Consider the following 23,616-nt stretch of genomic DNA (forward strand, 5'->3'; position numbering starts at 1 on the left):
ATTTTTCAAGTTGAATTGAAGGAATGTAACCTCGGATCTTTGGGAATTGGAAGTATACTCTGCAGTCACTTTGGGGTGGACACCATCAAATGATACGCTGAAAGAGAGTAAATGGAGCAAGACGATGAACAAGAAAGAACTGAAAAGTGGCGGAGCATCTCAACATGAAGTTTTTAGAAGGTCTGGGGTAAACTTGTTTTTATACGTGATCATTTTACACGATATTTTGATCTCATCTAAATCATAAATATCCATCTGTGTTACTCAAACAGTCTTAGAGATATTACCTTAGCATCTTTCATTTGAACAAAATGGAAATTCCAGAAACCCATGAAGCCCAGCCTCTGAGTGTTACCTGCATTGATTAATCCCCTAAATTCTTGGGTGTCAAAGACATGTCGCTAAACAGGTCACTAAAGGCGCCAAGGAAGCCAAAAAAGGAAAGAGCCCCTAAAGAAAAAATGGCATTTAATTGGGAACTCTCAGACATCTGTCACTCTTGGTGACAAGCGCAAAAAAGCACTGGCACATTTTAAGAAGCACAGGTGGTATGCCTGACAGTGAAGTTAACCAGCGCTGTGTGTAGGCAGGACCTTGGGGGGTGCGGGGGGTGCGGGGGGGGGGGCGAGTAGGGGAGGATGGAAAGGCTGGTTTTGAAGACTGCTTTTTCATTCTGAATATCATTATAAAAAACAAAAACTGGGGCCCAAACTGTAACCTAAACTGCGATGGATGCTCCATTTAAGATGTCCTTCTTGATGAACTAACAGGTCGTGGGGAAAGTTGGGAAAAGAAACACTGTGTGGGTCTCTCTGTTAAAACACAGCCCTGCTCCACCTCTGGCCTCCGGGTTCAAATGGGTGTGCGAGCTCCCGCGGGGCGGGCCTGCCGCCCCCCCCGCCCCACTGAGAATTCCGCTTTTAATAAGCTTCCCAATCAGCTCGCCCGGGGAAGAGCGCTCCCTCCCTCGCCGGCCGGCGCCCTCCCTGCCCGCGCGCAGCTCCCCCATCCTCCACTTCCCTTCCGTCCCCTCCCTGTCGGGGCGGAATCGAGTCCAAGGCAGGATCAGGTTCCCCGCCTTCCAGTCCGAAAATCCCGCCAAGGGAGCCGCTGAGCCGAGGAAGCCCGAGGTGAAGGCAGGGGGAGAAAGAGACCCGCGAGCCCGTCCCCGCCAGCAGGAGGGAGCAGCCCGCGCCGCCCGCAGCAGCCACCGGTACCTGGACCGCGAGCAGCAAGCCTCGCCCCTTTCAACAAAGGCAGCCCGAGCGCAGGCAGCGCGTTCTCAACTCAAAGTAAGTGAAGGGGGCGCGCCATTCTCCCAGGTGCCTCCCACCAGTTTCCTGCGCCTTCGGCCGCTTCCCGGGGCGCCAGCAGCTGATGGAGGAAAGAGTGGGAGAGAGGCTGCCTCGGTGGCTTTCGGGGTCGGGGGTAGGGGTGGGGGTGGGGGAGCGCTTTCTAAATGGATTTGCTCCAGAGGCAAACTGATGCGTATTTGGGGGGCGTCGGGTCAGGAGAGTCAGGGGGCCCCCGAGATGAGTGGAAGGCGAGCAGCTTCTCGATGTCATGCCTGCATTCGGACCGCTCCTGCCTCCAGTGGGAGGACGTGGCCGGGGCTCTGCTCTTGTAAACCTGCCTGTAGGTGTGTCTGCGGCTGCGGAGGGCAGAGAAAGTGAGGCACCTGAGCAAGCAGCCGCCTCCCCATCCTTCTCGGGGCGCCCCGGCTCGCCCGCTGCTGCTGACTCTCGGCGGGCATTTCTCGATCCCTCGCGGGGGCTGGTTCCTCCCAGTGCCCGCTGCACCCAGCATCTCTCACAGCATCCAGCACTCCTCCTCCTGCCCGCCACGCAGGGGATCGTTCTGGAAAGGGTTAAGTGCAAAGTTTAAAAGACACACCTTTCACCCCGTCTCTCGTTGGAATACTAGGTTTTATTTATTACCAATGTGTCAGATTCTCTTTTCAGAGCTGATGTTTCTAATAAGTTAACAAAGTAATTGAAAGCGATGAACGTATGTCTCTCCTTCTCTACTTTACACACCAAACAAAATACTTCACACACACACACACACACACACACACACACACACACACCCCTTTGTCCTTAACACACAGACATACAAACTCAGGAACACACCCTGAGTTCATCTACACTCTATTGTTAACTTACACATATCTCTGTTAACACAGCTTTGCAAATTTGGGAACATATTGGAAAAAAAAAAAAAGGAGTGGCCTGTTGGGGGAGGAATGATGGTGAGAAGGGAGAATGGCCATGTGAGGGACAGCAAAGCCCCGGGCTTTGAGAATCTTTTATCTTAGTAGGCATGTTGTGTGCACCTCTGTGCAACAGCCCATTGGCTGCTAATGTGCCTTCTTAACCTCCGTGTGTGTGTGTGTGTGTGTGTGTGTGTGTGTGTGTGTGTGTGTGGGAGGGAAGGGCCTGGGAGGAGATTCAGGAACTACCAAGAAGAGCTTTTGAACTAATAACATCCTGAAGCAATTCCATGACCCCAGGCAAATGTGGAATTGATGAAGCAGTGGAGCCCCTTTGAGCTCCTTGATCATCTGGGGATGAATTGATATGTGGAAATACCACAAAGTAATGGGAGTGTCTCCCAGCACAGAAAATCGAGCTTGTGTTTTCCAGCTCCATTATGCTTCCTTTTCAGTAAATTATGCATTTTAAAGACCAAAACATTAAAAAAAACCAAACACACACGTTTTTAATCCAGTTACATTCAAATGGGAAGTGGAGTGAATGTTCTCTCTTTCCTCCTTTTTGGGAAATGAGTTATTTCAGAGTGGTGATATTTGTCCTTTTTCTTTTAAAGTGGAGGATGAGATTTTTTAATTACTTTATTTAAAAATAAACGAATGTCTTTATTCCATGCTTTAAGAAAGGGGTGCTTTGAGTTCTCTAATTGCATTTTAAAACTTTAGAAAGTGATCTTTGCTCACCTGCTGGTCCCAGTTCCCTTTAGAACATTTTTCTCCTCACTTAGTGAAACTCCTCTGTAAGGACTGCCAACCTGAAGTCATATATATCTCACTAGGTGCTGTACTCTAGCCGTTCACTTGTGGACACAGTCACATTATATTTTCAAAGCTACAGCTGTGAGAGAAATGAAACTGCTGTTAATAAATAACTTTTTATTACCTACCTTTTAAATGAGGTGTTATACAGAATAAAAAATAACATATTTAATAGTATATATAGTATAACATGTATTATATAATAATGTATAACTATAATTTCCCAGACCTCTTTCCATGATATTTGGAATAATATATTTACTCATTTATTGAAAGTTTCCATGTACCTTATTTGGTCTTTATAAAGAGCACTATGTTGCAGTTTTCACATTTTTATTTAATGGGCTTTTTAAAAAAATCTTTATTGTTGAAGGTATTAACATATGACCCCTTTCTTCCCCCATAGACCTCTTCTAGCCCCCCCACCTCACCTCCCATCCCAGGCCATCACCTATTGTCTGTGTCCATGGGTTATGCATATATGCATACAAGTTCTTTGGTTGATCTCTTCCCACCCACCCACCCTCCCCTGCCTTCCCCCTGAGATTCCACAGTCTGTTCCATGCTTCTATGTCTCTGGATGTATTTTGTTCATCAGTTTATTTTGTTCGTTAGATTCCACATATGTGTGAGACCATGTGATGCTTGTCTTTCTCTGACTGTCTTATTTCGCTTAGCATAATGGGCCCTTTTTTTTTTTTAACTCTAGTAAAGTCAATGGCCTGGTTTGCATTTTCACAAAACCTGATTGTTGGCAATAACCCGAGAGAAATAAGGCCCCCAAATAGTTTAATTGCTCTTATCAATAAAATCAATTTTAGAAATTAAATATTTTAAGTTTCAATGTTTTTTTCTCTCTTTGAATAAATCTCATTTAAATGAATCTTGCTTTTTCATTTAAATGAATCTCATGCATTCAGAACATAGTCCTATTCGCCATGTGGTGTTTTTGCTACTCTTCAAAAATTGTCTGTGGAGACTGAGTTTCCTTGGCTTATTCAAAATGGTGTCTGTAGTAAGGCAACTGTAGATTGAGGGCCAGAAGTCAGAATTCAGAATATAAAATCCAGTTCTCCCAACACTTATGCTTTTTTATATGATAACATCGTGATGAAGAGACTTGTTCTTGACTTCTCGCCTGAAGGTAATGTCCAAACTGAGACCACCCAGTGAGCAAACATGGTTCAACAGGTGCTGAGTGCACCTCCATCCACTTCAAGATGCGGTCCTCTCTGGAGCATCAGCAAAGTCAGGGCTCTCTGAGCCCCTGCACTTCATCGCTCGGATGCGGAGTCTCCCCTGGCTGCTGTTCTAATGAACAGTCAGAAGAATTCTGCCTGCTCTTGGCACAAGGCCATGCCATTGCCCTGGGGGAGAATAATATTCTGATATGGCCCCTCTCTTTCTGAGCTGGAAAAAAATCCACAGTCAACTGGCTGCTGTAGAATTTGGGCCATGGCCTCCTTTTGGAAAGTTGTTCTCCATTTTTGATGTCTCTGGCCAATTCTAGTTTCCATCCATGAGGTCGTTTTTCCACACGTTTCATGCCAGGCTTGGATGTGGCATAGTTTTCCAGGTGTCATACGATCTTTCTAGATTGTCAAATATAACAAGCCTTTTGTTCCTCCCTATTTTAGCATTTGGTAAATGAGAAGCTGAAATTTCTGTGGTTTCAAAGGGCAGCTATAATGTAACATTATCAGAGGGCACTGTAATTATGATAATATTATGGACTGATTATGGAGATCACATTCACCACAAATCCCTATTTCTTAAGGGTAGGCAAGGGCTTGCTTGAATTGTATGAGAAATAAAACTTAATTTCTTCTACTGGGCTTTATTTTGGAGCCATTTCTTCACAGTGGGTTTAGATAAAGTGACATTTCACATAGAAAAAGATCATCATAATGAGTTTCTTAAAAGCAGAATCCTTAGATTCTTAAATTTCATACTTAGTAAAAAAAAATCCCCCTGTATTTTGGTCTTGAAGAAGTGAGTCATAGCAACTGACACTTGAGCTCTTAATTCTAAGAACTGCACTTAGTGAAACCCAAAACATCATTTTAAAACACAAAAGGCACGCTGTATGGATCTCAACATGTTGTTCCCACTTCTTCCAACTCTTATGCTTACCTGTTACCCCGCTCCTGGCTCTCATTTCTCCTTTTTCTGATCCAGTTGCCATTATTTCCCATCCAACAAGTCCCACATTGACTTGCCTGCTTCCTTTCCCATGATGGCATCTCTCTGTTTATGTACACATCAGGGGTGGTTGCCCATATCTTAGAATGCATGGAAGGTTGAAATTTGCTAGCTAGAATGAAATCAAGGTTGAACCTTGACTCCATAGATTTTTGTCTGTATTGACGCAGACCCTGGCTAAGATCAGCTTGTACTTTCAACACTATAATAAATATTGACTGTATTCTCTTCTCTGCTTCTCAACTGCAGCGAAGGGGTGGAACCAGAATTGCTCACCCCCATTGCATTCCCCCAGGTCCTACCTCAACCATACAATGTTTCTTGCTACAATGGTAGACCAGTTTAATAATAAACAGTATTTATTACATAGGTGCAGGATGCCTTATACTGTGTTGGGCATGTGGTATATTTAGGAAATACTTAAGTCCCAGTTTCTTTTCTCTAGGGCTCACAGTTTTACAATTCTAAACACTTTGTGTTTGGTAAATGGTGCTAACTTGCGAAATCCTTTATTGGAAATTTATTTAAAAGACATCTCAAACAAAGAAAATCCATCACACCCCTACCCACCTCTGAAAGAAACACTTTAAAAGTCACATACATTTTACCAAACCATTGGCTTTTTGCATTTCTTTCTTTTCCTTGTCATATAGCCCATTGGCTGCTAATGTGCCTTCTTAACCTCCTTGACATATTATTTTTATCTTAGTTTTTTTCCAACTTTGTTGGCCATTCCTCTCATCTTTACTTTTTCCTTTCCCACCACTTCAACTTCCAAATATGGACATTTATTTCCAAATATTTTTGTTTTCTCCCTCTCTCTCCCCCTTCCTTTCCCCTTCCTTCTCCCCCCGCGCCTGCCGCCCCCCCTCCCCCCCAATGCTTCATTGTTGATCAGGACTCCTCTTTGAGTTTCCAGACCTTGCCATTCTCTTATTAGTTTTGGGTCTCACATTTTTCATTATTTTTTGAATGAATACTGAAGGGAACGCTTTGAGCACAGTCCTATTTGGGGAAGGAGATTGCAATAAAAGATCTCTTGTTATTTTATTCTTAGCCCTAACAACACCTACAGGTATTGACTGCCCGATTATATGCCAGGTTGTGTGGCAGGGCATAGGAAGATAAATCAATATGCCTTTAAGCACTTGCTGTCTCTCAATATACGTGTGAATAATAAGATTAAAACACAAATGGAGAAAAGTTATAGTAAAGTATGTACACACAAGATTTTTATCCTAAGCAGTTCCAGTGACAAAGACATTAAAAAAAAGAAACATTTTTATGAGAAAAAGGAAAGTAACTCTCAAATGACCAAATGGAAATGGTGATGTTATTTATTTCCAAAGCATCCCTGTCTTTTTGTTGCTTTCATGTTATTTATTCTGGATGAGCAGTTGAACTCTCCAGTCCTTCATGTTTTTATTTCACAGTTGCCGCATAATAGAGCAGAAAAAAAATTATTGCAAGTGACATCTTAAGAATTCAGTCTGAGTTATTTCGAATAAACATAATTTTAAAGGCATGACACTTCGCTCTAGATATTCTTTTCAGGAAAATTATACCAGACATGAGATGACTGCTCTTCAGTGAAAATATAGACACAGAGGAAAAGAACACAAGTCCTCCAACTACCGCTGTGAAATTTGGATGAAACTGTAAAGGAGCTGGAGATGGAAGACGCCCAGGGAAGGTTTTCCCAGCAAATCCTCCCTCTAGGTGGCGCTCTAATTCTCCCTTCCTGTTACCAGCTTCTACTCACCCGTCCAGTGACTTCAGCTTCTGCTTTCCCAGCAGTGTTGACATTGGAAGAACACACCTTTTACTCACCCTTACCGCTGGCTCTGCCCCACCCACACTGTGCACCCCTTGAAGGCAGGCTCATCTCAAGAACCCTAGAATATCTAATATAGGACCCTTGAAATACCATCCAAATGCCTGGCATTTAAGTGAAAAAATAGGTAAATGTCTCCGAATACAATTTTTTTTTTTGCCTCTCTTCCCCTAATGAACTTGACTGTCTTCATACCTAATCTTCCTAAACATCACCTGGTGCCAATTTCCTGTTTGAACATGAGTACCCCCATTTGCAGTCTCACACATCTAGAAGAAACCTGTCCAGCTCTCTTTTCTTTGTCTCCTTCATTCCAAAGACCAGACATACCTGCCAGTTCTCCGGAGTGTCTTCCTAATCACATTCCATCTCCTTTACCTTAAAGGCTCCAAACCTGTGTGGTCTCTGACTCATGCTATCTCCAATTTGGAAAGAGAAATCTGACCTACCTCTTTAGCAAACCCATATAATTCAAAACTTGCTAGACTGATCACTTGATGGATTTTCATCATAGCTCCAATGTGGCTATAAAACATTTGCTTTTCAGCCTGACTGGTGTTGCTTGGTGGTTGATCATCGATCCATGAACCAGGAGATCACGGTTAGACACCCAGTCAGGGCTCAATCCCCAGTAAGGGGCATGCAGGAGGCAGTCAATCAATGATTCTCTCTAATCATTGATGTTTTTAATCTCTCTCTCCCTCTTCCTTCCTCTCTTTGAAATCAATAAAAACATATTTTTTAAAAAAGCATTTGCTGCCATAACTGGTTTGTCTCAGTGGACAGAGCATTGGCCTGCGGACTGAAGGGTCCCAGATTTTATTCCTGTCAAGAGCATGTACCTTGGTTGCGGGCACATCCCCAGTAGGCGGTGTGCAGGAGGCAGCTGATCGATGTTTCTCTCTCATCGATGTTTCTAACTCTCTATCTCTCTTCCTTCCTCTCCGTAAAAAATCAATAAAATATTTTTTTAAAAAGCATTTGCTCTTCAGAACGTTTCACATTTATTTTCTCATTACATGTTTGCAACAATTCTACTTAGGTAGGCTGAGCAAGATTTTTAAAAAATTGATAGGGACACATAAGCTTAGAAAGGTTAAGATGAGTCCATTAAATGCCATTGAAACAAAGGCCTTAAAATTGTTAGATTGGGTATATTTTTCTCCTCTATGATATACTGCCATCTCTTTCTTTGGCTAAGTAATTTTATGTTCCAGTTGCCTCTCACATCAAAACTAAAATCCTATGTTTGTAAAGTAAGAGCCCAAATAACCTCTCTTCAGTGTTTATCAGAATAACCAGCGTCATGTCTTAGCATCCAGATGGCTACAGCCCATCCCCAGAGGTTCTGAGTTGAGTGGTGGAATCAAGGGAACTGACATGTGACATCAGGACACAAGTGATGCATTGGAAACTTTAGCCCAAACAAGCAAATATGTGAACTTCCAGGTCAAAGAAATCAAGGTATAAGCTACAGCTACACTTCTTACTACCTGTGTGACCATCAGCAAATAGTGTAGTCTTTCTTCAAGTTTCTTATCTCTCAAATGAGGTCACTAGTACTTACCTTCTGGGATTGACATGAATATTAATTTAGAAATGAATGTGAAATACTGATTCCAGAGTCTGATTGCTGGAGAGTGTTTGATGAGGGTGATAATGGTGACAAAGCACCTGATGATAGTCCACCTCGCTCTCCCTCCCCCACTGCCTTTGTTTCTTGTGCCCAGTTGGTTCTCTAACAAACTAAGGGTCAAGCACTTATTCCATCATAGTTCTGACTTTTGTTTGGTGTGGGATGCAGAGTATGTCACTGAATCTTCTAGATTCAGAACCTCAGGATTGTCAGCTGTAAGATGGAGATGATGCTGATGATATCACCTGCTTTGCCTACCTCACAGGTTGGTGTTAAAGGTAAATTGTGAAAATGCTATGATTATAAACTATAACCTGTTATACTAAATGTGGTTATTATTAATGAAGTCAGTGGGGCCGTTCAATCTTTCTCTTTCCCCAATTCTGCTGCTTGCCATTGTCATTTTCTCAGGACACCCAGAGATTGCCTGAGATGCTGGAAGGTAAGTTTGAGTAGGAGGAAAGATGTGTGGCAGGTGTGAAGAAAAGGAAATCTGAGTCATAATGAAAAAAGAAGTGACTAGACAATCCTAAAAAGGATCTTTCACAAAGTAATATATTATAGTTCTTCCTAAGAGTCGCTATTTTCAATTGGTGTTTTCACTAAATTTAGGTCTTTACAGAGGATTAGCAGCACCTTGTTTATACTATAGTTGTGATTCTCACACCTTGATGTGCCTATCAGTCACCTGGAGATCTTGCTAACATGCAAATTCTGGTTCACTATGTCTCCTGTAGATTTTCAAGAGTCTGCATTTCTTTTCTTTAAAAAAACATTTTTTTTATTGATTTTTAGAAAGAGAGGAAGGGAAAGGGAGAGAGAGAGAAACATTGATGTGAGAGTGAAACATTGACCAGCTGCGTCCTGCACTACTCCCTACCAGGTTTTGAGCCTGAAACCTGAGCATGTGCCCTCACCTGAAATAGAACCAGCAACCATGCAGTGCATGAGACAGTGCCCAACCAATTGAGCCACACTGGCCAGGGCAAGAGTCTGAATTTCTAACAAGTTCCTGATGATAGTGCTGCTGGCCTGGGGACCCAACTTTGAATAACCAGCTACTGATATTCAGCCCAACAAACTTGAGAGAATGAAAGAGAGATCAGAACTCCCCAATCACAAAATCCATAGCTTAATAAAAACAATGAGGGTTATGGACAGTAACACTTCTTGCTATATGCAAAAGATGCTCACGCCTATATCTTCATGTCTGAAAAGATTTATAATGTTTGATTATTTTGTAAAATAAATTTGTAATCACCATCTGAATTGCTATTGACTCAACTGAAATGCCTTAAGAGCAAGAGTCACCTTCCTTGTAGGACTTTGGGTTTTGTCCAATACATCTGCATAGACATTTGGTCCACTCCAAATGCTTCTTGATATTTGGTCTTGTCCAGAATGTACACTCTTAGAAAACATCCCTCAGCTCAACTAGCCCATAATATTTACCGACAGAATTAATATCTAATAAATACTATCATGTTTTAGCGGCCCAATAAAAAATTGTGTAGCGGCTGGCTGTATTGCCACTAACAAAACTCTTGCCTTGGTAGTCTAGCTGGTAATGGCACATGTCAAGGACCAAATACCGAGGACCTTGTGGCGTGGGCCAGATGTCTCCATGGATGTTTTTGACAAGACCATATGTCCTCTAATCGGCCCCTTGCAAGGCGCGGACACAGGCTGCTTTATCAGTGCTTCTGCCAGAGTCCTTTGCTGGAGAGGGTGCGAGTGATCTAAATGCTGCCTTCTTAATTTGCCTTAAAAGGTAGTGAGAAGTGTTTAGGAAACTTCATTTGTAACATTAAATAGATGTAATGCAATGTTTTCTCTGTGCTAGAGTATCATCCAGTTAGGGTTTAAACATCTCACTCCCTTCGATTGTCCCCTTCCAACTCTAATGGAAGTGGAGCAGCTGTCATCTTTCTATGTGACTTCCTGGTGGACATCGGGCTGCCAGAGAAGGAGCCAGAGCTTTTTGTCTCAAAGTTCATATTTAATCAGTAAGGAACTTATCTTGGTAGCAAACTCAGGTAACGGAAAATCTTTACTCAAGCTAAACAACTGGAGACCATACAAAACTTTAAAACACTATTTTCATAATGGCTTTCCAATAGGGCCTTTTCTAAACCTAGCTACAGGGCTGTTGCTCCCAATGCAGAGAATTATCTGTGAGGTTTTAACATGCAGTGGTCTTCATTTCTGAGCAGAATGCGAGAGGTTCCACTGGGCGTATGCCAGCTGGCCAGATGGGGTGTCCTTGGTAAGCTAGAAGTTGAATCTTAAGTTAAAATTAAAAAATGCACTGCAGCCTTGGAGACTCTTATGCCAGAATCCAGTTAGTTCTCCAAAAGATATTTTCCACAAAAAATGTGGCTTCTGTGTGCACTACATTTTTTTTATATAGCCCCAGGGGTTCAAATGAGGAAGCTTGAAGCTGCTATAGGAAAGAAAGCAGGTAGCTTATTAAATTTTTTTAACAGATGTAGGTATTTAAATTTTGAAACAGTAAAATAATGCCTTCCCCCCCATCTTTTATCCTTGGTTATGATATACATTTAACTATTAAATTCAATGTTTCTGGCAATATGTAGAAATCTTAGATATAGCTCATTACCTGTCAGACTTGTGAAAGATTAATTTTAGTCATGTAAGTAATAATGAAAAGGCCTTCCTCATGATTATGTTTGTTATTAGAAAACACAGATATAAACATTATTTTATCTCATTCTAAAAAGTATGTATTCATGGTACAAGATATTCACATATTTAAAAAATTATAAAGTAGGAAAAACTCACTGATAATCCTGCTCAAAATAGGCACCACTATTCACATTCTGATATACAGTTCTCCTGATGTAACTTAAAAAAATAATTGTTTGAATAATATGTCCTACTTTTTAAAGTCAACATTATAATTGATGCATGCTATATTTTTAATAGCTGCACACATTTTTTTTTTTCTATTAAATTGACCACTTAAGATGGAAAGTCCATTTATTTTGCTTGACAGGGGTAAATTTAAGTCATTAAAATAAAAGTTTAGCAAATTAATATTGTGGATTCATAAAAAAGTTAGAAAGAGCCAAAACCGGTTTGGCACAGTGGATGGAGTGTCGGCCTGCGGACTGAAAGGTCCCAGGTTCGATTCCGGTCAAGGGCATGTACCAGGGTTGCGGGCACATCCCCAGTGGGAGATGTGCAGGAGGCAGCTGATCGATGTTTCTCTCTCATCGATGTTTCTAACTCTCTATCTCTTTCCCTTCCTCTCTGTAAAAAATCAATAAAAATATATTAAAAAAAAAAGTTAGAAAGAGAAAAATGAAAACAAACATAATCCCATGAAGCAAACAAACAAAATCTTTGTCCCAGCAAAGGCTGTGGTGTTTAGATGGGAACAGATAATCCTGGAGAACTTCGCTTATGCCAACTGAAGGTCAAGCTGAGTAAACATGATTTTCCATTCTAGCCTTGAGGACCCTTCCAGATGCTTATCAGGGGGTAACAGTCTCCCCAGGGAAGCCCCAGCTGCCTGAACCCACCCAGGTCCAAGCCAACCCCATTAGCAGGTCCCAGGAGCCTGGGGACCCTCTGAGCTGCTCTGAGCTAAGAAGAATGGGCCCAATGCACTACAGGTGGGCAAACTATGGGAGCAGCAGACCTCTTTGATTCATGTCCCTCCAGGGCTTGCAACCCTTTGGGGAGTTATTTATTTGCTCTGTTTTTATCTGGAATGACTAGTGTACAAATTGGCTCTGGTTTAAAGTGAGATCAAATCTGGGTCTGACAGCTGCATTCCTAGTCATAGAGGAGGCATGAAGAGAGTTAAATGCTGTTATCATCTAGGCCAGTATTGGAATTCCCATCAATTAGAGCCTAACTGGTTTTGAGCCTTTTTAAATAGCTGTTTCAGTCTGATGGTTGGGGATCACAGAGCTTGCCCTCTGCTATGTGATATATGGGGATCTGTATTGCACTTCAAGGCTGTCGTAAAGAAATTTGGTTTGGAGAAACAGATCAAAAGCAGTTCAGCAGCAATACGTGGGTGGAGGTGGATTTCTACCAATTTCTCTCTAACTAGATCCACATTTTCTTAAAGCAAGCTGACTGTTGGTTTCAAACGTCTCATCCAATGATGATCTTCTCTTGCAAGAGGTTCCAATGAGGGTGGTCAGCTTCAAAGGCAGCAGAACCAAGAAGACAAAAGAAATAGTAGTGCACTTGAACTGAGACCTTAGGGAAAACATCCAGCAATCTGACAGACGCCTTATGCTTGAGGAGGGGAACTCGGACCTCACAGTAAATGGTCTCAGGTAGCATTGAGGTTTCCTTCACTGTGAATGAACTTTGGGTCCTTTGGGCGCATGTGGCTCTGATGGGGTTTGTTAGGAGGTTTCTCTGGGGTGGATTTGTCTTGTTTGTTTCCAGATCTCCTGGGCTCTAGAGGCCTCTTGGAATAATAATGACATGAAGTCAGTCGGCTGTGTGAAGCAACCCTGACTCCTTCTTGTTCTTCTCAGGGGAAGCCTTTGAAGACAAAACAGTATCAGTTGTCCAGTGAAGAGTTCCTGGACAGAATAGGAGCTCCCTGAAACTCATTGTTTCCATCCATGTCTCCCCCTCCCTTGACGGAGGAAGAGGGTGAGCAAAGGGGATCAAGGAGACTGAGAACTTCCTTTTCAAGGGCTGGAGCACAACAGCATCTCTCTGGGTTCAAGGTTTCGATGCATAAAATGCCAGTGAGCTTCCTGGGTTAGTTTTCTATCATGACATCCATTTACAAGCTGCAAAGTATAACATCAAGTATCTTGTTTAAATCGGAAAAACTTTAGGTTTGGACATTTCTATTAACAAGTTCTGCTTAATTTTGAAGAACTAATATTATTCCCTGTCTTCTTCCCATCTCAGATTGACCCCTTCCTTGTCTGATATCCAAGTCCATCAACAAGTACAGAACAGGCATGGTGTTGTCACTACTCTTCTTACGGTGATTTAATGTTTCTTTGGTGAGGAAGATTAGCCTAAGTATCAGAGACTATTTTCCTCAAAAGGGAATGGATTTCAGTCTCATCTAACATGACATGGGATTGCTTATCTCTGTTCTTGGCGAAATTTAGGCAAAATCACACTTTGTTCCTGGAGAATGTGCATATATTTGTACCTATTATGACTTACAATGTTATAACCAGACCAAAATGTCCTTTAGACCTGCAGAAAGGCCAAGGACATCTGAACTGAGAGGGGGAGAAATGTAACAATGAAGTGTAGACCATTTAGTAAGGCTTTAAGGAGCAAGTAACAAAATTCTCTCAGGGAGTAGAGAAACTATGGGACAGTGGCTCAACAGATAAATTTTACTAAAATGAGGATGAGGAAATACCCAGTGTGGAGCACCATGTGCAACTGAGGGACATTAGGAACATCTAAAAAGGACAAAGTATGGAAATATTGACTGGTGTTTTCTGAAGCAAATTTGCAAATATTATAATAAATTCCTCCAGATAGCATCTGACAGCTATCATTTCCATTTGGAGGTCTCCAAATGAAGATACTTCAATGGTTCAGTCATCTTGGATCATGGGTCCTTTCTATGTAAAGGGAGTCGCTATTTTAATTCTTAGTTTCACTGGCCATGTATCTTGCTAAGGACCTCATTGTCCCTACTCTACTGCTAGTTAACTGTTTCTAGTTCTTCCACTTTACCACTACCCAAATAGTACCTGGCACACAGGAGGTGCTCAATTCATGTTTGTTTTTGCATAGAATTAGGATAACTTTTTACCTAGTTTCTACTCTTTCACTCATCCACCCAGCTTCCTTTCCTCCTTTCCTGGAAAGATTTAATATTAACTGGCTGCCCAAGACAAATGTTGTGACATGAACAAATTTTATTTTTTTGGCATCTTCAGCTTTTCTTTTCTGCTCTCTCCTTTATACTCAGAGATATTTCCATATGAATGTTCAGACACCCAGAGTCCTGGCTTCTGCTATTTATTGTATGTAGACATGCTTCATGTTGGCCATTTGCGTTCCTAGCTTCCCTTGATGTGCCCTGGGACACATGGCGATAAGTCAGAGTTCAGAACCTGCCAGCATTTCTGATGAAGTTCTTAGGAACTTCCAGGGCCAGGAAGGAGCCTCCAGCTCTCATCATCGCTACTTCTAGAAGCTGAAGACTTTGCTTTCTTTTTTATTATTTCCTCTTTTTTTTATTTTCTGAGCATCATTCATGAACTTTAATAATAATATCTGATATTTATTGAGTGCTTGCTAAAAATGATGGGTAAAATGCTCCCCAACAACCCCATGGAATAAATATAATTTTTATTCTTAGTTTAAAAATGAGGAAATTTGGTCTCTGAATGGTTAAGTAACTTGTCCAGGATCGCAGGCTAGTGTGAGAGAGAACAGGTATTATAGTCCTAATATTTCTAACCACCAATCTCTTAAGCGTGATGCTCTTCTGCCTCCACCCCCTTATTCCAGGACAAGGGCCCCGTGAGAAGTTGAAGATATTTTGGTTCAGTGTCCCCTTCTTTTTCCTAGCCACTGTCCAGCAATACACCATCTCTTGCACACAAAATCCTATTGTGAGGCTCTTTGATTGCATACTATTGTATGTTGTTTCATTCTCCATTGTTCTCTCAAGTATCGGTTTGCCTGGTCTGGTCCTTCAATCAGCCTGTGCTTAAAAGGGAGCTGGGGGAGTGTAGGCAGGAGGGTGTCTGGGAGATGTTCTGTCTGTTTGTCCAGCCTGCTATCACCTGACTAAATTGTTTGTTGGGCTGCTGTGCTCTAGCCCTGGGGGAGGCCACAATGCCCTGTTTGTTTGTGTGTGAGAGTCTCTGGCTTTGATTAGCAGCTAGCTCCAGTGCAGCTGAACACACAATCGGGACCAAAAGATGGGGGAAAGAATCCGGCTACAGATACCCATTGGGAAGCATTCACTGTCAAGCCTGGACACCCAGCAGTGGGGCACAGATGGAAGAGGCTGGGAAGAGTAGGTAATGGATTCTCTGTGTCCACAGCCTGTTGTGCATGATGACGTCACTCCTTTACTGAAGTGTTGAGCGTCCATCCCTCTAGCTGTCTTTTACAATTAAGGTTCAGGACTGGTATTGATGTGGTTTGATGAGGGGGCAAAGGCTAGGAGGCTGGAAAGCATGAAGGAGCACAGGGATCACAAGATCTAGTGTAAATACAGTGAAAGGGATGCATCTCTCTTAAAGGGCTAGTCACACAATGAATAAACATCATTACTTTGTCTGCATGGAAGAGGTAAAAATAACTATGACAATAATTCTATCAATTATGAAAAAGAGGGAAGTCAGAAGTGTTTATAACATAGGCAAAGTTAGTGATTTCTAACAGACAAACTGATAATAGAATTTTGTTCTTATTCAATGAAATCTTCTGGTAGATGAATAATAAGGTGTCTATAAAGGGAGCTGGGGGAGTATAGGCAGGAGGGTGTCTAGACACCTCAGATATCCTCAGAGGAGTGCTTTATTTATTGAGAATTTTTAATCAATAGAATACTTGTCTGAGACAAAAGACACACCATTATCTTAGCCAGTGGGCACCTGATGTGGATCCTCACAAGAGGGACAAAGTGGACTTATAGTTGGAAAACCATACAACGTAGCATATGATTAATTAGTAAAGCAATGGTCCCATCAAGTTCTAGAGAAGAAGGCATTCTGGTCTGAGTGGAAAGGGATACTGCATAGAGGGGTAGGATTTTCAAAGACAGAGTGGGTTTATATATGGCAGGAAGGCAGGGGAAGCACCCCAGGGGAGGGATGGAGAAAAAAGAACACCAAGGAGATGATAAAAATCAAGATGGGGGGGGGGAGAGCGTGTCAGAGAGCAGATGGCCAGATTTGTGCAGAGAGTGGGTGGTCAGAGAATGAAAGTTATCATTAGACAAAAAGTTAGGATTAGAAAGACGTGTTGGGTGATAATACCAAGTCCTTTGAAGTGTAAACACTCTGCTTGAATTGTATCATTTTAGATCATAAGAAATCACTGAAGGTTCTCCAGAAGCAAGGAAAGAAAGAAAAACTTGGTAGATTATAAGAAAGATTATTTTCAGAAAAGTAACAGAATGAGGGAGGATCAGTTAGGTAAGGCCTCTGAGTACCACCCTAAATCTTTTCAAATTCTAGAATTCCTATTGATGCTTCAGTGCTTTGCTTAAATACCATCTCCTCCATAACAATTGTCTTTATTCGTCTAGTTAAATTGAGTACTCATTTCTTTTCCTGTTCCACAGCTTTCTATGATTTTTCTTTGATAACATTTTTATTCATCCATTCATTCAAAATATGCAATGAGCACAATATGCTGGGCTCTATGTTAAGTATTAGGAATATAGAAATGAAGACACTGTCTTCAACTCTCTCAGTCTAGTTGAGGGGAAGGCACATAAGAAGCTAATCAGTACAGTGTCCAGGCAATGATCAGGATTTGCACTTTTAAAAGCCCCGAAAGGAGACACCTAATTCAGCTGGGGGTTGATTCAGGGAAGGCTTCCAGGAGGAAATGTCTCCTGACTTGTGTTTAAAGACTGAAGAATAGAAGGGAGAAAGGAGGAATTCTGGGTAGAGTCAATGCTGTGAATCCTGATTTTATTCTTGTCATAAAATGGTTATTTTAAATGATTTTATCTTCCCTACTTAACTATGGAGTTCTTAGCCCAATACTTTGCACAAGAACAAAGGGATGAGGGAATGAGGGAAAGAAGGAAGGAAGGAAGGAAGGAAAAAGGAAGGATGGAGGATGGGAGGATGGAAGGGAGGAATGGAGGAAGGAATGGAGGAAGGAAAGAAGGGAGGGAGGGAGGGAGGGAAGGAGGGAGGGAGGAGGAAGGAGGGAGGAAGGAAGGAAGGAAGGAAGGAAGGAAGGAAGGAAGGAAGGAAGGAAGGAGGGAAAGAGGAAGAAGGAGGGAAGGAAGAAAGAAAAATTTCAAATGCCTAGTGACAGTAGATACTTAGAAGGAATCCTTTCTGGAGATGCTATGAAGGAAAATAAAAGTTATCTGAAGTCTGTACATTAGGATGGAAGCTGGGTACATGAAAAGTGAGTGAAAAATGAGAGGTTGAAGCTGAGTTTGGGGGCATATTAGTGCTGTTGATAGAAGAAACTTGGAGAAAGAGCTTATTTGGGGGAAGAGGTGAGTGTTCCGAGCCCGAGGAATTGTGGAGAGACAGGATTCTCTTCAGAACTGAGCCTGGGCTGGACCCAGGCTTCTCAGGTGTCTCTGACTTTGTGGGCAAACTCAATGTCTGGGGCGGCCCTTTGATAAGAATGAGCCTCAGATATGTAGCATTTGGTCAGTTGTGACCAGGCTTCCATGAAAACTCAAATTCCCCGCTCGTTACTGTACCTTCCTCCCCAGGAGCTCTTGCAACATGCTTTGGCTAGAATGAGGTAAGACCATGTTAACAGATTTATTTTCTGGGAATATTTTTTATTACTTTGCTTCTTACTTTAATAATACCTTGGGGGCTTCAGCTTTCAAGAAAACACCACATTCAGGTCCTGGCATTGCACATGCGAATGGAATGGTTGAAGCCACATTTTCCTAAATAGTTCAGTGGGCCTTTGAGAACCTTCTGTAATTTGAGTAACTGCATTTCGGATGCACACTGATGTCCCACACTGACATGCCCGCTCTTTCCTCGAAACAGCTCAGTTTTCTCTGCTCAAATGGGAGTCCTTACTTCTGCAGCCAGTGGAAAAAGTAGTTCCTCGTGAAACTCGATACCAGAGTGACAGTGGAAGCTGGATTGCGAGGTCTCACCAAATATGGATTAAAATATGTGGAGAAAAACAAGTGCTGGGGAGTGTGTTTCTTAGGTACTTTGCTGAAAGGGCTCTGGTCCCAGGAGGGTATTTTGTGAGGTTGGCTTCTTCTTTGCTGTCCCCGGTAGGCACCTCATTCTCATGCCTTGCTGGGACACAGGGACTCTCTCTTCCCTTTTGGCAGAGATAAAGGAATCATTTTTATTTTCCTTCTGTAAAAATCAGTTTTGCAGCTTTGCTAAGAGAAAAGAAAGCTCAGGAAGTCAACATTATTTAGTTTCCAATCTCCAATTCCATCATGAATCAGGTATGTCCTGAGGACAAGAGGATTTCTAAGAAAGCCTTTTAGCCCAAAATATATTGTATTTAATCGTGTTCCAGATTACAGTTTAGTCTGTAAGTCCTGGTCCAGGGAATTTGTGGCCCGGAGGGTGAAATTTTATGATTTATGGAGGTTTTGCAGCTTTTGGTTCCTTTGACCAATGAGTAAGCTTCTACTAAGATGAGCTTGTGATAATATAAGTAAGACTCTTATCTGCAAGTGACCTAGTTAATATGAAAAAAAAAAATATATATACTCTGTTTAGGTTTTTCTATATTAAACTAACAGCTAACATTGTATTAAATTTATTTGCACATTGCTTTAGAACAGTGGTTCTCAACCTTCCTAATGCTGCGACCCTTTAATACATGTTGTGGTGACCCCCAATTTCATTGTTACAAATTGAACATAATTAAAGCATAGTGATTAATCACAAAAACACTATGTAATTATATTGTGTTTTCCGATGGTCTTAGGCGACCCCTGTGAAAGGGTCGTTCAACCTCCAAAGGGGTTGCGACCCACAGGTTGAGAACCGCTGCTTTAGAATGTCTTATTTTATTCTCAGAATAATTGTATGAGATCTGTTGAATATTATTGACCTTTATACAGATGTGGAATAAGAAGACTCTGAGAATGGAGACTTCATTCCAAGAAGAAAGAATGATGATTGCCTTATCTCCCTTATAGCATATTTTTGGGGGTTTTCATAGTCTGTGGAAGAATTTCATTTAAAAAATCAAAGAAATGTTGGTATTCTGCTCTTCCTGTGTATAGATTCTGTGGCTTAAAACTTTGCCTTGTCCAATTCTTGAGCACTATTTCTTCAAGAACAGCCCACCTGTGTTTGAATCTCATGGGGCTGAGCCACCTGTGAAATCAGAGCCTTTAGATGAAGGTTTAGGGATGTTCATTGTAAATCAGGCCATAGGACTGTTTTTATATGCAGTAATGTTTGAGAACCCTTTTTCGTGTGTGTGTGTGTGTGTGTGTGTGTGTGTGTGTAAAACATATTCAGCATCTATCTAGGCCCGAATCTGAAACATCAGCTTCTCTGGTTACTCCTTTGAAAGGCAAATTCCCAGCTACCACCCCAGACCTAGTAACAGATAGTAGAAGTTTTTATTTATTTATTTATTTATTTATTTATTTTTAAATATATTTTATTGATTTTTTTACAGAGAGGAAGGGAGAGAGATAGAGAGTTAGAAACATTGATGAGAGAGAAACATCGATCAGCTGCCTCCTGCACATCTCCTACTGGGGATATGCCCGCAACCCAGGTACATGCCCTTGACCGGAATCGAACCTGGGACCTTTCAGTCCACAGGCCGACGCTCTATCCACTGAGCCAAACCGGTTTCGGCAGATAGTAGAAGTTTTTAATGATTTGGCAACATTTTTAAAGATCAAGGGGAAAAAAAATCATAATTTTCCTCATTGATTATTAAGGTTGCTTTCCATGGTTTGAGCATACATGATCATGTTTATGCGCCCACACTACTATGCAAAGTGAAAACTGCTGGTACATATCTGTGTACATGTTACACCTGGAAAACAACTACATATTATTATATGTTTTGTATTTTTAAAATAAATATAGGTGTCACCACTTGAAAATATCCATTAATTTTTCCCGTTTCTTGGTGATTTTTAGAAGATGTTTATTAAAGCTGGGGACAGTAAAAGAAGGAAGAGCCTGGGATAGAAGAAGCAACAGGAGAGAGCCTAGATGGGGAAGTGACCCTAGGCTGCGCTGCTTTGGCTCACTAAGAAGTCAGAGCAAAGGGAGCCTTGGAGACAGGGCCAGAGATGAGCCCTGGACAAGCTGCCAATGCGCATTACTCCTTGCAAGTCTCCTGGGACCTTTTAGAGCTTAGTCCAGATGTGTGCCTGTGAGGGAAGGGAAAGGCAGGGGTGGGCACGCTCCTGGGAGGGAGAGCCCTTGCTTGGATCCTCCTTTTGAGGGGGTTTAAAAGCTGGGAGTTTAGGGGAGGTCTTAGAGGAGGATCAATAGAATGTTGGTTAGCTTTATGCTAATGTACCAAAATGATATATATTCCCTTGTACCAAAATGAGATATATTCCCTTAACTCCATCTGTCCTTGCGTGTGGTTGGCATAATATATATATTTTTTTAATTTTTAAATTAGTTTTAGTTTTTTTTCCAGCACATGAACAATATTGAAAATAAGCAAGTTTTAATTCCTATGATAAAATAGTTCCACTCAATGCACTTTTTCCTCACTGGTATTAAATCAGATGATGAGTTTAGTGATTCTTTTTAAAACAACTTTTATTATCTTTTAAAGAGTTTATTTTTAAAAAAGAACAGTTTTAGGTTCATAGCAAAATTAAGAGATGTCCTATATTCCTCTATACAGGCCTTGCCTGTAATCAATGGGAGTTCCTATTGCTCCACATCCTTGTCATCATTTGGTGGTGTCATTTTTCTGGAGTTGGGGCATTCTAATAGGTGGGTCACCATCCATTTTCTCACTCATCAAATATTTATAGCATGTCCACATACTATTCTTCTAAGCCCTGCATCACGCATAAAAGGTACCTACTTTCATTGAGTTTTCCTTCTCAGTAAATGAAGAAACAGATAAGTAGACACAGTTTCAGTTAGTGGTAAGGGTTATAAGGAAATAAAGCAGAACCATGAGATGGAGAATGTGCCAGAGAAGGAGAGACGGCTCAGGAAGATGGGTGCCAGGAAAGGCCTATTGAGTTCCTACCAAACAGCTTCTGGCCCCTGAAAAGGATAAAACAATTTCAATAGTTAAGTTCAATTAAGTTCCTTATTGTGTTGCGTACTATATTTATGACAATTAAAATTATTAACATTGAACATAGCGCTTTACTTGCCCTCATCAAAAATGGCCTATTTTAAATAAAACAAATAAAAACCCTAATAAATTTATAAATAGAATCAGAACTCAAGACTATGATAACTGTTTTTAATAACTTAAGCATTAAACAATATCTCTTTCTTCTGATTACATATATTTAATCTGGGCCCATATGTTTGAATTCCAAAGCCTGTTATTATCATAGGGCCACTGAGAAATGAATATTAAAGAATGTTTGGATAAGAAGAGGAAACCATGAAAAGAGCCACAAGTTAATAGCTAGAAAAAATAATATTGTTAAAGATAAATTATAAATCCACATATAAAATATCTTTTATTACCTATCATCTAAGAAATTGACATCAATATTGAACACTACTAATAACAAGAGAAATATTGCCACTATAACCATGTAAATTTTGTGCTTAGCGTGTGGGCATGAACAAAGATAGTGAAATGTGAAATGTAAATATATATATGGATAGGAAGTGTATATGTTATACTAGAGGCCTAGTGCACAAAAATTTGTGCACTGAGGGGAGGAGGGGTTCCCTCAGCCCTGCCTGTGCCCTCTCACAGTCTGGGACTCCTCTGGGGATGTCCAACTGCTGGCTTATGCCCACTCCCCAGGGGGCTAAGGCCTAAGTTGGCAGTCAGACATCCCTCTGGCAGCCCGGGAGCCCTCAGGGGATGTCCACTTGCCAGTTTGGAGCAGGCCTAAGCTGCAATCAGACATCCTTAGTGCTGCTGAGGAGGCAGGAGAGAGCTCCCGCCACCACCGCTGTGCTGGCAGTCATCAGCCTGGCTTGTGGCTGATCAGAGTTCCCCCTGTGGGAGCGCACTGACCACCAGGGAGCAGCTCCTGCATTGAGCGTCTGCCCCCTGGTGGTCAGTGTGTGTCATAGTGAGTGACCAGTCACTCCCAGTCGTTCTCCTGTTAGGGTCAATTTGCATATTACCCTTTTATTATATAGAATAGAGGCCTGGTGCATGGGTGGGGGCTGGCTGGTTAGCCCTGAAGGGTGTCCCGGATCAGGGTGGGGGTCCCGCTGGGGTGCCTGGCCAGCCTGAGTGAGGGGCTGAGGGCTGTCTTCAGGCTAGCCACAGCTCCTTCAGGTTGGGGGGGGTGGGTCCCACTGGTGTGCCTGGCCAGCCTGGGTGAGGGGCTGATGGCAGTTTGCAGGCTGGTCAAGCCCCTCAGTGGGAACCCTTACCCCATTGGAGTGTGGCCAGCCTGGATGAGGGGCTGAGGGCCGTTTCCAGGCTAGCCACAGCCCCTTCAGGGTGGGGGTCCATACTGGAGTGCCTGGCCAGCCTGGGTGAGGGGCTGATGGCCATTTTCAGGCTGGCCAGCCGTGGGCTGGAAGCAGGTATCTGGAATTTATTTATCTTCTATAATTGAAACTTTGTAGCCTTGAGCGGAGCTCAGGGCTGGCAGGGCAGGCGGGAAGCTGGGCTTCCTCCATCACAGGGGCAACTCAAGCCTTCTGCTCGCTCCAGCTCCATGGCCGCTGCCATCTTTGTGACAGAGTGAGGGAGTGATGGTTAATTTGCGTATTACTCTTTTATTAGATATGATAACTATATTATATATAAAGTATTTTTCTATATATAAAGATATAGATCATACATATATATGTGTATATATATTTATATATAATATCTATCTTTCTCAGGTTATAGTTATTAAAGTCATATGTATATGGAGAGAAAGAGAGAGAGAAAAGTCTATATAAAAATATTTGGTTAAAAACTATTTTAAAGCCAAACAGAAATCCAAACCATATTTGGTGTAAAGTATTGTCTTTTCACAAAACAAACATCTCTTTGTTCTTAGCCAAGCCCTGAGCCAGTAGAAAGCCTGCCTTGCAGCCAGTTTGATAACTGGCATTAATCTCAGAGTTTGGCGGAGAGAGTGGAGAACTT

At 41.8% G+C, this 23,616-nt stretch overlaps 1 protein-coding gene across 2 annotated transcripts in view; it reads left to right on the top strand.

The window, feature by feature from the left end:
• The first annotated feature begins 959 nt into the window (after positions 1–959).
• Positions 960–23,616, top strand: part of PTN (pleiotrophin) — a 95,179-nt gene continuing 72,522 nt past the window's right edge. Inside the window, exon 1 of one of the 2 annotated variants that reach the window (XM_036328571.1) lies at positions 960–1,292. The gene's annotated coding sequence lies outside the window, so the exon portion shown is untranslated. The remainder of the gene's footprint in view (positions 1,293–23,616) is intronic. The other variant, XM_036328570.1, reaches the window with a different exon arrangement.

This window comes from Myotis myotis, unplaced genomic scaffold (assembly GCF_014108235.1).
Source record: "Myotis myotis isolate mMyoMyo1 unplaced genomic scaffold, mMyoMyo1.p scaffold_m19_p_11, whole genome shotgun sequence".
Taxonomy (NCBI): Eukaryota; Metazoa; Chordata; class Mammalia; order Chiroptera; family Vespertilionidae; genus Myotis; species Myotis myotis.